Source organism: Lolium rigidum, chromosome 3, assembly GCF_022539505.1.
Source record: "Lolium rigidum isolate FL_2022 chromosome 3, APGP_CSIRO_Lrig_0.1, whole genome shotgun sequence".
Taxonomy (NCBI): Eukaryota; Viridiplantae; Streptophyta; class Magnoliopsida; order Poales; family Poaceae; genus Lolium; species Lolium rigidum.
The window spans coordinates 272,474,034-272,490,240 of NC_061510.1; positions in this window are offsets into that span (position 1 = coordinate 272,474,034).

Genomic DNA, 16,207 nt, shown 5'->3' on the forward strand with positions numbered 1-16,207 from the left:
AGTTCCTTAGACCATCATTGTGAATATTTAGAAGATTAGAATCTACTTGGTCTAGAGAGGGGTTGTCTTCTCATTACTGATGTCTCCTATTCTCCACATCAACTTTCTCACAGTTTCCTATGTTTTGTCTCATATCTCCAGGCCAGCTAGCGGTTCCTGTTTTCGTCAGGTAAAGGGTGTATCGTCTACTCAACATTGAGCTAGTAGACTAGCGGTATCAGTATATATTCACACACACACTGGTGCATTAACACATGGTTGGTGTGCATGTACTATTTTTACATTGATAACTTGCTACTCGCTCCAGGACGAATTACATACTACAGAAAATACCTACCACATCATGGGACCCACCCCATAGGCAAAGAGCTTAGTCTGTGGTTGCTAAAGTGAGTTGTGTTGAATATTATGAACTTCTGCATAAACAGCGGTGTGGAAAAGTTACTGTTCTGTTTGACAAACTAGAGTAACTTATTGTTGAAGTTGCGAGTCTGGTTTACATGAATGTTTGCAGCACATTATAATTTCTTTTGAATGGTGAATGTTCCTTCACAACTAAACAGCTTATCGTAATCGTGATTCGGTTGTTCCTGCTCACCTGCTATTGTGACTCTCTTATTGTTTAAACTCTTAGCAGTGTTCCATTGTGGTAGCAAGTCAATCAATAGCGGAAATAATCCAGTTCAACATAATTTCACTAAACACATTGGGTTCAACAAACTCTTCATTGAGGAGAAGATAGACTCTTGGATATTGGAGCTTCAATCCTTTACGAAAGGACAGGGCCTTGTGAGGGCATGACAATATGTAACAAATAAACATGAATTCATCTTTAGCTCATCTTTAGCTCCAAACTGTGGGGAGTAAAGTGTAAAATGGATTGAATAAAGAGTTGTGGTGCTCTCTCCTCAAGATACACACGAATTTCCCCATCTGCTATTTAATAATAATAATAATAATAACATTTCCCAAATTAAGTTAGTACTGGATATATGATGTTGCCACTTGGAGCAAGGGACATTTGCGCTTTTCAATCAACCTGGTGCAAAGCATCAATCAGCTACACATGGCAACGTTAGTCGTTGTTGCCTGCCAAATGTCTTGTTCTCTGTTCATAGGAACTATATATGTTTCTGTATATACATCCTAATGGCTGATACTATATAGATCAGTTATGACCACTTGTGCACCCATTGGAAAGTTTTGACCTGATATCCTTTTGTTTTGAGGTTATTTCTATGTCACTAATTCGCTATTGCCGTAGTATTTACTCTAGAAAAACGTTGGAAGGAGACTGTCATGTGAGACGGTACCTAAAGCTAAAACCATATCTGTGAATGTAGCTGGCGTGTAGTGTAGGTGTAGGTACCCATTTGATGTCATTTTTATGCCAGGAGTCATGGGTATCTCAGTTCTTGTTTGACCATGTCGCACTTATAGGCTGGAAGGGGTACTCCACAGGTAACTATATTTGACCTGGGCTGGACTAATGTGTTTGTGGGGCAGTTGAAAAGGAGATGCAAGGCTTAAGTAAGTCAAGTATAGTCAACAGCAAGATGAACTATAGACATCGCTACCATCAGGGTAGCAGAATTGGTCCCAAGATAGTTCATTCCTTGCTGTTGCACACGCATGATTTGGAGCCTTGGAGGCTGGAGCAACTACGGTACTTGGTTAAACTATATCCGATGTCCATATCATTCACGCGTTTGCTCAGCGTATTTTTGGTCTGTTCTGCTCGTCTGTCTCCAGTGACTTCACCTGCTCTAACCAAGTAACCAGAGATCAGGTTTCAGATGATTACACAAAACTTTAAGCTTGAAAAAACGGGCCGTGTGGAAAGCGCATTATGCCGCATTGGATACGCCGTCATTATCTTGACAGTTTCGTCAGGCGTTACCGCTACAAACACAGGCGACGAGAGAAACCGTTGCTGATTTAACAAATTGGAATTTGGAAACAGGGACACCAGCTGTAGTCTCTAGATGGCCCTCCGAGGTTTACCGTCCCTACTTGATGTTGTTTACATTTGCCCCAGGAGCGACCATCCGACATGCCTTGTGATCATAACTCGGTTTTGATCTCTTCCAAAATTGCGGCGTGAATTTCCTTCGCTCTGTGATCAACTGTGGCAGGAGTTGCTTGGAAATGGTTGCACAGCAAGACTGATATATATGCATTCTATACGTACGTTCCTACACGGCTATGAGTAATGTCCCAATAATGATTTTGTAAAGTGAGGTGGAGGATGTCTCGTTGTTCCTAATTGTAAGGTAGACCATTTACAGTTTTGATGCGTGCTCAGTTTCTAAGACGACACCGTGTATATGCTAGACCCTATTCGTGTAATCTTATTGACAACCGCTGTAGTAGCATGTTCATACTAATTTGACATATTATAAGGTAATAAAACTCTCGACCTTTGCATTCAAAAGGTATACTGAATTCGAAGCTACAAACTTTCACCGTATGATTGAAAATTCCAGTTTTGGTTTAGTGAAACAGAACAAAGTATAGGCGTGACGGCTTACACCTATGGAAGTAAGAATATGGTGGCTGATTGGCTGGCATGATGTGTGACTACATTTTGTGTTGAATCTAACTTGCTCTCGAGACCTTTCGGCGCTGGATTCTCACTAAACAAATTGATGTAGCATCAAGAATTCAAGACGCACTCCCTGACTGATTCAATTCCTTAAACGTAGTTGTAGATAAATTATTTGCAAACAAGAAGACGTCTAGTAAGCACCAAAAGCTGATGTTTGGACGTATTATGGACCTTGTCAAAGCATAAAATGAATTATTTAGTATGTGTCCACGCATGTAGGGAAGTTTTAATATGAACCTGTGTCTGTAACTCTGTATAAACCTGGCAATTTCTAATTCTGTAAAATATAATACCTGCAAGTTCGAAAATTTTGTGAAAATGAAGTGTGTGTAGAGAAGATGTACTTGAGAAATTTCGTAAAGATTATACGATTGGCTGGTTTGCTTTCTGTAACTTGAAATTTTATGAAACAAGGTAAGTAACTTATCGATTTTTTTCCTTGGCAAGTGATCACATATTCGTACCAAATGTTACATGGATACTTGTATGCTTGTCCCAATCAGATTGATTAGAAAAAAGTGCCCTTCTATTCTATGAAGGTCATGTTTTTTTTTTGCTTGCCACGCGACAAGTGGTGTGCCCGTGAGCGAGTCCTCCACATGAGTGGTTCCCCATGAACTACTTGTCACCGGCTAGCCCATTGCTTTAGATGCACTGACTTGTGACTTCCATCTCGGAAGCGCACTGCCTTAACTGCATGTTCTATATTATGTTTGTTTGTGATATCTCTTTGGGTGTATTATGTTTATCTGTATAGCCTTTTAAATGTACCTTGTTGCGTCCCGCTAGTGCACTGCCCTAACTATAGGGTTTTCGCCGACTTTAGATGCACTATCTATTTTTGGTGTTCTTTTGCACTTTGTTGACGTGCAGTTTAAGTGAACTATCTTTGTGTACTCTCTACCTTTAAAAATACTTCACATAGTAGGTTACCTTCGAACAAGCCTATAACCAACCATTAAACTATCAACATATAATTTTGTGATGCAAAATGATAACCACATATAAGTACTTACGATTGAAAACCATGCCAAGTCAGCGTTGATACCGCTTTGGGTGAATTGACTGGAGAATTGCATCCACCAGCCAGTTCATAGGAAAGCTTGCACGTATATACTCTAACAGTTATCCTCACATGTGGTTACCTCAAGCCTAAACTTGGACCAAAAGTATGATGCAATTGAACATAAGGTGTGGAGGCGAACATACGCAAGTAAGGGCGGCCAGGGATGCGAGTAGATTTTTCTTTTCATTTTATATTTTTGCCTGAAGGTTGAGTCACATCTTACTTGTGATTGAAACCACGCCAAGTCAGCACCAATATGTTGAATATATAAGCAAATATCCATATGAAATAATCCGTACAAGTAAATGATAAATCATGACTATGAAAACAGCAAATAAACTAATCATGCAGACTAGTAAGATAGATGAACAGATCACATCTAAACAAGATAAGCCGATCGCATCTACCACAGAAACTAGAAGAAGAAACTCTAACAGAAACTGAAAGAGAGACGACAACATAACATACTTTGCAACAGCATCGTTGTCGCCCATGTTGAGGTTGCCGAAGAAGTCGCTGAGGTCCGGGAAGAAGTTGTCGGTGTGGAGGAACTCGTCGTCCGATGACGATGTCGTGATGCCAGTAGTCGCGCCGGAGCGCTCCCCAAAAACCTGATTGCCCCTCACCCGTACAGGTTCATGAGAGGCAGGGTTCCGAAGGCCTACTGTCCCGGCAGTCGGTGCACGCCGACGGACGGGATGAGGAAGACGAAGACGGCGGCGCAATGAACTGGAAACAGGTAGTGGCGTATGCGTCTAGTCTAGACTAGGGTTGGCGTCCGCGCTTATATAGTGCGGTTCGGGAAGGTCGTGGGGCGCAGCCCACGTCCGAGTCGGCACAGCCACGATCCAGAAAAACCGGAAGGCAAAACGGCTGAGTAACGCGTCCGTTAATGACTCAAAATTGATTACACAATTAATTTCCCAAACAGCAAAAAAGATAAGCTCGGCTCGGCGAGATTCCCGCAACCCGCTGCGCGTCGTGACGAGGCGAGGCGGGCGGCGGAGGAGGAGGAGTGCGCGAGGGCTCTCTCTCTTCTCACTCACTTACTAGGACTAGAACAGCCCACCTTATATACCACTCCAACTCTCTCCCAACTAGCAAGGTGGGACTAAACTTTAGCCCCCACTAGTGCTGCCACTGATTATTGGAATGGGCCATGTGAGTTTCAGAATTTGATAATGGGCCATGGGCCAAAGGCCAAATGTCCCAAAATTCTAGCAATCCCCCACAAACTCTCATTGGCACATTTCATCAATAAGTTTCCAGAACATTGTTTTATATACCGGTATGTCGTGGAGACTGTTAAGTTGAACTTTCACTTAAAGCTTCATATTACACTAGATTGCAACTTGGATAGTGGACTATGCCTTGAACTACAAGTTTTCTGCGCACTAGCTTCATACAAAGCCTAGACCGATACTAGGCTGCCGTGAGTCTTCCTCGCGGTTTGGAGCTTATACGTCATACTCCAGGGCCTTTCATGAGTTTACTAGAGAGCACCCAACTCTCATAGATTGCGACATTTAACAATCAGACTCATATAGGTGTGTTCTTCAAAAGATGTTCTGCAGGACAACATCTCTGCTAAAATAAGCCACTTAGAACACATTAAGATAATTATTAACCTGCCATGCAGATTAGGAGAGTATTGCATCTTACAGAGTGGTAAAATTGCTATAGGGATATATACTCTCCTCCCAGCTGACCAACAGCTTATCTCCCAGCTCTAATTCACGGGATCTCCGATCACATAGAGTGGGTTACCACCGTGGGCAGCTCCTAGTGTGGGTCTCATACCCATCTCCCTCGATGCATTTTCTATCACATTTCGTGATAGTCCCTTTGTGAAGGGGTCTGCCAGGTTTCTAGACGTATGGATATAATCCAACGCTATAACTCCGGAGTTTCTCATTTTTCTGACAGTTTTCAGTCTCCTCTTCACATGCCTTGATGACTTCATATTATCCTTAGAACTGTTTACTTTGACGATCACAGTTTGATTATCACAGTTCATAGGAATAGCGGGTATTGGTTTCTCAACCACAGGTAAGTCCATCAAGAGCTCACGAAGCCACTCTGATTATCACACTAGGATCATAAGGCGTTGGAGAAGATTTGCAGTCGCTATACCCGAAGCGACTCAGGATCTTTTCCACATAGCTAGTGGGACTGAAGCAGTGTAATCCCACCATCGTCATCCTTCAGCAGCTTGATGTTTAAGATCACATCAGCTACTCCCAAGTCCTTCATCTCAAAACAACGAGATAGGAACTCCTTGACCTCCTTAATTACAGTAAGGCTGGTCCCGAATATCAATATGTCATCGACATAGAGACAAAGAATAACTCCCTCGCCCCCACCATGGCGATAGTATACACATTTGTCAGCTTCATTTACAACAAAGCCTTCAGCGGTTAAAGTTCTTTCAAACTTCTCATGCCACTGCTTAGGTGCTTGCTTAAGCCCATACAAAGACTTCAGTAATTTACACACCTTTCCTTCTTGACCATCTACTACAAATCCATCGAGCTGCTCCATATAAATTTCCTCTTCAAGCTCTCCATTTAGGAAAGCAGTCTTAACATCCATTTGATGAACGAGAAGACCATGTGAGGCAGCCAAGGATAGTAGCACTCGAATGGTGGTCAATCTGGCAACATGTGAGTATGTATCAAAGAAATCGTCACCTTCTTTCTGGGTATAACCCTTGGCCACAAGACGTGCCTTGTACTTTTCAATAGTACCATCAGGCCTAAGCTTTTTCTTGAACACCCACTTGCATCCTACAGGTTTGCACCCATACGGACGATCAGTAACCTCCCAAGTTCCATTAGCTAAGATGGAATCCATCTCGCTACTGACAGCTTCCTTCCAGTAGTCAGCATCCTGAGATGCATAGGCTTCTGAGATAGAAGTGGGAGTATCATCCACGAGGTACACAATGAAATCATGTCCAAAGGACTTTGCAGTCCTCTGTCTCTTGCTCCTTTTGGAAGCTTCATTGTCATCCTCCACAGGATTCTCAAAGTGTTCTATAGCCATGGTAGGTTCAGGAAATAATTCCTGAGTAGATGGACTGGGAATCTCCTGAATTGATGAGCTAGACGTTTCTTTCATAGGAAAGATGTCCTCAAAGAAAGTCGCATCATTCAACTCCATAATTGTACCAACATGCATGTCGGATACCTCAGATTTTACTGTCAAAAATCTGTAGCCAATGCTATGAAATGCATATCCCAGAAGAACACAATCCACGGTTTTTTGGTCCAAGCTTGCGCTTCTTGGGTATTGGCACATTTACTTTCACCATATAGCCCCAAGTTCGTAGGTAAGAGAGTTTCAACATTTTCCTTTCTCATTCCTCAAACGGGGTAATGGTTTTGTTCTTTGTGGGGACACGGTTTAGGACATGACATGCAGTCAATATCGCCTCCCCCCACCATGCCTTGGATAGACCCGATGTATCTAACATGGCGTTAACCAAATCAGTTAGAGTACTGTTCTTTCTTTCGGCCACCCCATTTGACTGAGGTGAGTAGGGAGGCGTCCTCTCATGGATAATACCATGTTCCGCATAAAAAGAATCAAACTCGTTGGAAAAATACTCTCTGATGGCGTGTATTTCACACGTTCGTTGGGCAACCCCAAGAGGAAGGTATGATGCGCACAGCAGCAAGTTTTCCCTCAGAAAGAAACCAAGGTTTATCGAACCAGGAGGAGCCAAGAAGCACGTTGAAGGTTGATGGCGGCGGGATGTAGTGCGGCGCAACACCAGAGATTCCGGCGCCAACGTGGAACCTGCACAACACAACCAAAGTACTTTGCCCCAACGAAACAGTGAGGTTGTCGATCTCACCGGCTTGCTGTAACAAAGGATTAACCGTATTGTGTGGAAGATGATTGTTTGCAGAGAAAATAGTAAAAACAAGTATTGCAGCAGATTTGTATTTCAGTATTAAAAGAATGGACCGGGGTCCACAGTTCACTAGAGGTGTCTCTCCCATAAGATAAAAGCATGTTGGGTGAACAAATTACAGTCGGACAATTGACAAATAGAGAGGGCATAACAATGCACATACATGACATGATAAGTATAGTGAGATTTAATTGGGCATTACGACAAAGTACATAGACCGCCATCCAAGCTGCATCTATGCCTAAAAAGTCCACCTTCGGGTTATCGTCCGAACCCCCTCCGAGTATTAAGTTGCTAACAACGGACAATTGCATTAAGTATGTTGCGTAATGTAATCAACAACTACATCCTCGGACATAGCGCCAATGTTTTATCCCTAGTGGCAACAGCACAACACAACCTTAGAACTTTCGTCACATCGTCCCGGTGTCAATGCGGGCATGAACCCACTATCGAGCATAAATACTCCCTCTTGGAGTTAAAAGTAAAAACTTGGCCGAGCCTCTACTAGTAACAGAGAGCATGCAAGATCATAAACAACACATATGTAATAACTTGATAATTAACATGACATGGTATTCTCTATCCATCGGATCCCGACAAACACAACATAGAGTATTACAGATAGATGATCTTGATCATGTTAGGTAGCTCACAAGATCCAACAATGAAGCACAATGAGGAGAAGACAACCATCTAGCTACTGCTATGGACCCATAGTCCGGGGGTGAACTACTCACTCATCACTCCGGAGGCGACCATGGCGGTGTAGAGTCCTCCGGGAGATGAATCCCCTCTCACGGCAGGTGCCGGAGGAGATCTCCAGAATCCCCCGAGATGGGATCGGCGGCGGCGGCGTCTCGATAGGTTTTCCGTATCGTGGTTTTTCGCCTCGGGGGTTTCGCGACGGAGGCTTTAAGTAGGCGGAAGGGCAGAGTCGGGGCCCGACGAGGGGGCCACACCATAGGGCGGCGCGGGCCCCCTAGGCCGCGCCGCCTTGTGGTGTCGCCACCTCGTGGCCCCACTTCGTATGTTCTTCGGTCTTCCGGAAGCTCCGTGGAAAAATAGGCCCCTGGGTCTTCGTTTCGTCCAATTCGAGAATATTTCGTTACTAGGATTTCTGAAACCAAAAACAGCAGAAAACGAGAAGCTGGCACTTCGGCATCTTGTTAATAGGTTAGTTCCAGAAAATGCACGAATATGACATAAAGTGTGCATAAAACATGTAGGTATCATCAATAATATGGCATAGAACATAAGAAATTATCGATACGTCGGAGACGTATCAAGCATCCCCAAGCTTAGTTCTGCTCGTCCCGAGCGAGGTAAAACGATAACAAAGATAATTTCTGAAGTGATATGCCATCATAACCTTGATCATACTATTTGTAAACATATGTAGTGAATGCAGCGATCAAAACAATGGTAATGACATGAGTAAACAATTAAATCATAAAGCAAAGACTTTTCATGAATAGTACTTCAAGACAAGTATTAATAAGTCTTGCATAAGAGTTAACTCATAAAGCAATAAATCAAAGTAAAGGTATTGAAGCAACACAAAGGAAGATTAAGTTTCAGCGGTTGCTTTCAACTTGTAACATGTATATCTTATGGATAATTGTCAACATAGAGTAATATAACAAGTACAATATGAAAGTATGTAGGAATCAATGCACAGTTCATCACAAGTGTTTGCTTCTTGAGGTGGAGAGAGATAGGTGAACTGACTCAACATAAAAGTAAAGAGAATGGTCCTTCAAAGAGGAAAGCATCGATTGCTATATTTGTGCTAGAGCTTTTATTTTGAAAACATGAAACAATTTTGTCAACGGTAGTAATAAAGCATATGAGTTATGTACATTATATCTTACAAGTTGCAAGTCTCATGCATAGCATACTAATAGTGCCCGCACCTTGTCCTAATTAACTTGGACTACCGGATCTTTGCAATGCACATGTTTTGACCAAGTGTCACAATGGGGTACCTCCATGCCGACTGTACAAAGGTCTAAGGAGAAAGCTCGCATTTTGGATTTCTCGCTTTTGATTATTCTCAACTTAGACATCCATACCGGGACAACATGGACAACAGATAATGGACTCCTCTTTAATGCATAAGCATGTGGCAACAATTATTATTCTCATATGAGATTGAGGATATATGTCCAAGCTGAAACTTCCACCATGAATCATGGCTTTAGTTAGCGGCCCAAAGTTCTTCTCTAACAATATGCATGCTCCAACCATGAAGGTGGTAGATCTCTCTTGCTTCGGACAAGACGGACATGCATAGCAACTCACATGATATCCAACAAAGAATAGTTGATGGCGTCCCCAGAAACATGGTTATCGCACAACAAGCAACTTAATAAGAGATAAAGTGCATAAATACATATTCAATACCACAATAGTTTTTAAGCTATTTGTCTCATGAGCTATGTATTGCAAAGGTGAATGATAGAATTTTAAAGGTAGCACTCAAGCAATTTACTTTGGAATGGCGGATAAATACCATGTAGTAGGTAGGTATGGTGGACACAAATGGCATAGTGGTTGGCTCAAGTATTTCGGATGCATGAGAAGTATTCCCTCTCGATACAGGGTTTAGGCTAGCAAGGTTATTTAAAACAAACACAAGGATGAACGGTACAGCAAAACTCACATAAAAGACATATGGTAAACATTATAAGACTCCATACCGTCTTCCTTGTTGTTCAAAACTCAATACTAGATGTTATCTAGACTCTAGAGAAACCAAATATGCAAACCAAATTAGCAAGCTCTAAATATTTCTTCATTAATGGGTGCAAAGTATATGATGCAAGAGCTTAAACATGAGCACAACAATTGCCAAGTATCAAATTATCCAAAACATTTTAGAGTTACTACATGTAGCATTTTCCAATTCCAACCATATAACAATTTAACGAAGAAGAAACTTCGCCATGAATACTATGAGTAGAGCCTAAGGACATATTTGTCCATATGCTACAGCGGAGCGTGTCTCTCTCCCATAAAGTGAATGCTAGGATCCATTTTATTCAAACAAAACAAAAAACAAAAACAAACCGACGCTCCAAGCAAAGTACATAAGATGTGACGGAATAAAAATATAGTTTCGGGGGAGGAACCCGATAATGTTGTCGATGAAGAAGGGGATGCCTTGGGCATCCCCAAGCTTAGACGCTTGAGTCTTCTTAGAATATGCAGGGGTGAACCACCGGGGCATCCCCAAGCTTAGAGCTTTCACTCTCCTTAATCATATTGCATCATACTCCTCTCTTGATCCTTGAAAACTTCCTCCACACCAAACTCGAAACAACTCATTAGAGGGTTAGTGCATAATAAAAATTCACATGTTCAGAGGTGACACAATCATTCTTAACACTTCTGGACATTGCATAAAGCTACTGGACATTAGTGGATCAAAGAAATTCATCCAACATAGCAAAAGAGGCAATGCGAAATAAAAGACAGAATCTGTCAAAACAGAACAGTCCGTAAAGATGGATTTTATTAGGCCACCAGACTTGCTCAAACGAAAATGCTCAAATTGAATGAAAGTTGCGTACATATCTGAGGATCATGCTCGTAAATTGGCTTAATTTTCTGAGCTACCTACAGGGAGATAGACCCAGATTCGTGACAGACAAAGAAATCTGGAACTGCGCAGTAATCCAAATCTAGTACTTACTTTTCTATCAAAGACTTTACTTGGCACAACAAAACATAAAACTAAGATAAGGAGAGGTTGCTACAGTAGTAAACAACTTCCAAGACACAAATATAAAACAAAAATACTGTAGTAAAAACATGGGTTGTCTTCCATAAGCGCTTTTCTTTAACGCCTTTCAGCTAGGCGCAGAAAGTGTATCTCAACTGACATCGAAGGGTGGTGCACCTACAGCGGGGTTTGGAGTTTTCTCAACCATGCATAGTATATTAGATACATAAGTTTCAGCGTCTCCCTTCTCATTAATCTTGGGCTTGCTACTCTCATCGAACAAATTTTCAGGAACAAGCCAAGCATAGTTATGTTCTAGTGCATCATTCATAGCTAGGAGTTTACAAGGTATTGGTGCTTTGATCTCCCCACCATCATTAACATTATTAGTGTACCTTATCCTATCCATATCCATTTTTTCAAGGAGACCAACAAAATTAGTATGAGAACCAAGCATATTAAATTTAGCAAAGACCTTTCTAGCCTCTCTTGCTAGACCACCAAATTCTCTAAGAAGGGTTTCTAAAACAAAATCTTTCTTTTCCCCCTCTTCCAAATCACCAAGTGTAAGAAACATGTGTTGGATTATAGGATTGAGATTAACAAATTTAGTTTCCAACAAGCGAACTAAAGCAGCAGCAGCAATTTCATAAGTAGGAGCAAGTTCTACCAAGTGTCTATCTTCAAAATCTTCAACGCTACTAACATGGGTGAAAAATTCTTCTATATTGTTCCTCCCAATTATAGACCCTTGTCCTACCGGTATGTTCTTTGTGGTAAAATTAAAAGGAAACATGATGAATTAAGTAAAGTAAATGCAAGTAACTAATTTTTTTGTGTTTTTGATATAGCAAACAAGACAGTAAATAAAGTAAAGCTAGCAACTAATTTTTTTGTGTTTTGATATAATGCAGCAAACAAAGTAGTAAATAAAATAAAGCAAGACAAAAACAAAGTAAAGAGGTTGGGAAGTGGAGACTCCCCTTGCAGCGTGTCTTGATCTCCCCGGCAACGGCGCCGAGAAAATATGCTTGATGGCGTGTATTTCACACGTTCGTTGGGCAACCCCAAGAGGAAGGTATGATGCGCACAGCAGCAAGTTTTCCCTCGAGAAAGAAACCAAGGTTTATCGAACCAGGAGGAGCCAAGAAGCACGTTGAAGGTTGATGGCGGCGGGATGTAGTGCGGCGCAACACCGGAGATTCCGGCGCCAACGTGGAACTCCGCACAACACAACCAAAGTACTTTGCCCCAACGAAACAGTGAGGTTGTCAATCTCACCGGCTTGCTGTAACAAAGGATTAACCGTATTGTGTGGAAGATGATTGTTTGCAGAGAAAATAGTAAAACCAAGTATTGCAGCAGATTTGTATTTCAGTATTAAAAGAATGGACCGGGGTCCACAGTTCACTAGAGGTGTCTCTCCCATAAGATAAAAGCATGTTGGGTGAACAAATTACAGTCGGGCAATTGACAAATAGAGAGGGCATAACAATGCACATACATGACATGATAAGTATAGTGAGATTTAATTGGGCATTACGACAAAGTACATAGACCGCCATCCAACTCGCATCTATGCCTAAAAAGTCCACCTTCGGGTTATCGTCCGAACCCCTCCGGTATTAAGTTGCTAACAACGGACAATTGCATTAAGTATGGTGCGTAATGTAATCAACAACTCCATCCTCGGACATCGCGCCAATGTTTTATCCCTAGTGGCAACGAGCACAACACAACCTTAGAACTTTACATCCATTGTCCCGGTGTCAATGCGGGCATGAACCCACTATCGAGCATAAATACTCCCTCTTGGAGTTAAAAGTAAAAACTTGGCCAGAGCCTCTACTAGTAACGGAGAGCATGCAAGATCATAAACAACACATATGTAATAACTTGATAATTAACATGACATGGTATTCTCTATCCATCGGATCCCGACAAACACAACATAGAGTATTACGGATAGATGATCTTGATCATGTTAGGCAGCTCACAAGATCCAACAATGAAGCACAATGAGGAGAAGACAACCATCTAGCTACTGCTATGGACCCATAGTCCGGGGGTGAACTACTCACTCATCACTCCGGAGGCGACCATGGCGGTGTAGAGTCCTCCGGGAGATGAATCCCCTCTCCGGCGGGGTGCGGGAGGAGATCTCCAGAATCCCCGAGATGGGATCGGCGGCGGCGTCTCAGTAAGGTTTTCCGTATCGTGGTTTTTCGCCTCGGGGGTTTCGCGACGGAGGCTTTAAGTAGGCGGAAGGGCGAGTCGGGGGCCCGACGAGGGGCCACACCATAGGGCGGCGCGGGCCCCCTAGGCCGCGCCGCCTTGTGGTGTCGCCACCTCGTGGCCCCACTTCGTATGTTCTTCGGTCTTCGGAAGCTCCGTGGAAAAATAGGCCCACTGGGTCTTCGTTTCGTCCAATTCCGAGAATATTTCGTTACTAGGATTTCGAAACCAAAAACAGCAGAAAACAGGAGCTGGCACTTCGGCATCTTGTTAATAGGTTAGTTCCAGAAAATGCACGAATATGACATAAAGTGTGCATAAAACATGTAGGTATCATCAATAATATGGCATAGAACATAAGAAATTATCGATACGTCGGAGACGTATCACTCTCCACCACGATCAGACCTTAGCTGCTTGATCTTTCGATCAAGTTGGTTTTCTGCTTCAGCTTTAAAGATTTTGAAGTAATTAAGAGCTTCATCTTTAGATTTCAGGAGGTACACATAACAATATCGAGTAGAGTCATCAATTAAAGTCATGAAGTATCTTTTTCCTCCTTTTGTCAATTCACCACTCATTTCACAAAGATCTGAATGTATAAGCTCCAGTGGTGCCAAGTCTCTTGCCTCCGCAGTCTTGTGAGACTTACGTGGTTGCTTAGGTTGCACACATACTTGGCACTTGGATTTCTTGACAATAGCAAATTTCGGAATTATATTCATATTCGCTAGCCGCGTCATGCACCCAAAATTAATATGACAAAGTCGTGAATGCCAAATATCGGACTCACTATCTTTGCAAACATGATTAATAATTTGAGTACATAAGTCCGACGAGAGATAAGCGGAACAAGCCTCCGCACACATAACCCTTTCCAACAAATTGTCCACACTTGGAAATTACAACTTTATTGGACTCAAAAACCAACTTAAAACCATCTCGACATAAAAGCGATCCGCTAACGAGATTCTTATTAATTGATGGAACGTGCTTGCACATTCTTCGCTGGATGGTCTTTCCTGAAGTAAACTTCAGATCCACCGTACCAACACCACGAACAGAAGCACGTGAGCCGTTTCCCATCAACACGGAGCAAGTCCTTGCGACCTGATAAGAAGAAAACATAGAGACATCAGAACATACATGTGTATTGGCTCCGGTTTCTATCCACCAATCAGGAGAATTACATACTGAAAGGACAGTAGGAGAAGTACCGTACCCAACGTCCTTCATCTCAGTATCAACACCAATAACAACATTTGCGGACCTGCCGTTGTTCTCACGCCGATCATGGCGTTCTGGGCAATCAGGAGCCCAATGTCCAGGAGCGCCACAAACATGGCAGTTCCCTTTTCTTATAAGGAGTCTTCCTCTTGAAGTTGGTTGAGTTGGAGGCTTTGTTCTTCACGTCAAACTTGCCTTTTCCATTGTTCTTATTCTTAGACTTGTGAGATTGGAAGTTCTTCTTCTGTACCATATTGGCACTAGAACCTCCCTCAAAACTACGAGCGCGTGTGTCCTTTGCTCTCGCCTTCTCTTCCACATGAAGCGAGCCAATGAGATCCGAAACGGAAAACTCTTGTCTCTTATGTTTCAGAGAAGTAGCAAAGTTCCTCCACGAGGGAGGAAGCTTGGCAATAATGCCGCCGGCCACAAATTTGTCCGGTAAGGTACACTTAAACTGCTCGAGTTCTTTGGCAAGAGACTGAATCTCATGAGACTGCTCAACCACGGAGCGCTCATCAGTCATCCTGTAGTCATAGTATTGCTCCATGACATACAATTCGGTGCCAGCGTCCGAGACCCCAAATTTGGCCTCGAGCGCATCCCACGCATCTTTACCATAGTCGAAAGCCATGTACGGGTCAACAATGTTGTCCCCAAGAATGCTGAACAAGGCTGCCTTAAACATGGCGTCGACCTTCTCAAACTTTTCCTGCTCCTCTGCAGAGAGAGGCCCCTCAGGTCTAGCATATGTGGCGCTAAAACAGCCTAGGTTTGTAAACCATAGAACTGCCTTTGTGCGCCACCTCTTGTAATGCATACCATCAAAGAGGGGAGGTCGAGTTGCGGCAACAACGCTGCTTGAATTGATTTGCCTAAAATCAGGTTTTTGAATTGTTGAATATATAAGCAAATATCCATATGAAATAATCCGTACAAGTAAATGATAAATCATGACTATGAAAACAGCAAATAAACTAATCATGCAGACTAGTAAGATAGATGAACAGATCACATCTAAACAAGATAAACCGATCGCATCTACCACAGAAACTAGAAGAAGAAACTCTAACAGAAACTGAAAGAGAGACGACAAGATAACATACTTTGCAGCAGCATCGTTGTCGCCCATGTTGAGGTTGCCGAAGAAGTCGCTGAGGTCCGGGAAGAAGTTGTCGGTGTGGAGGAACTCGTCGTCCGATGACGACGTCGTGATGCCGATAGTCGCGCCGGAGCGCTCCCCAAAAACCTGATTGCCCCTCACCCGTACAGGTTCACGAGAGGCAGGGTTCCGGAGGCCTACTGTCCCGGCAGTCGGTGCACGCCGACGGACGGGATGAGGAAGACGAAGGCGGCGGCGCAATGAACTGGAAACAGGTAGTGGCGTATGCGTCTAGTCTAGACTAGGGTTGGCGTCCGCGCTTA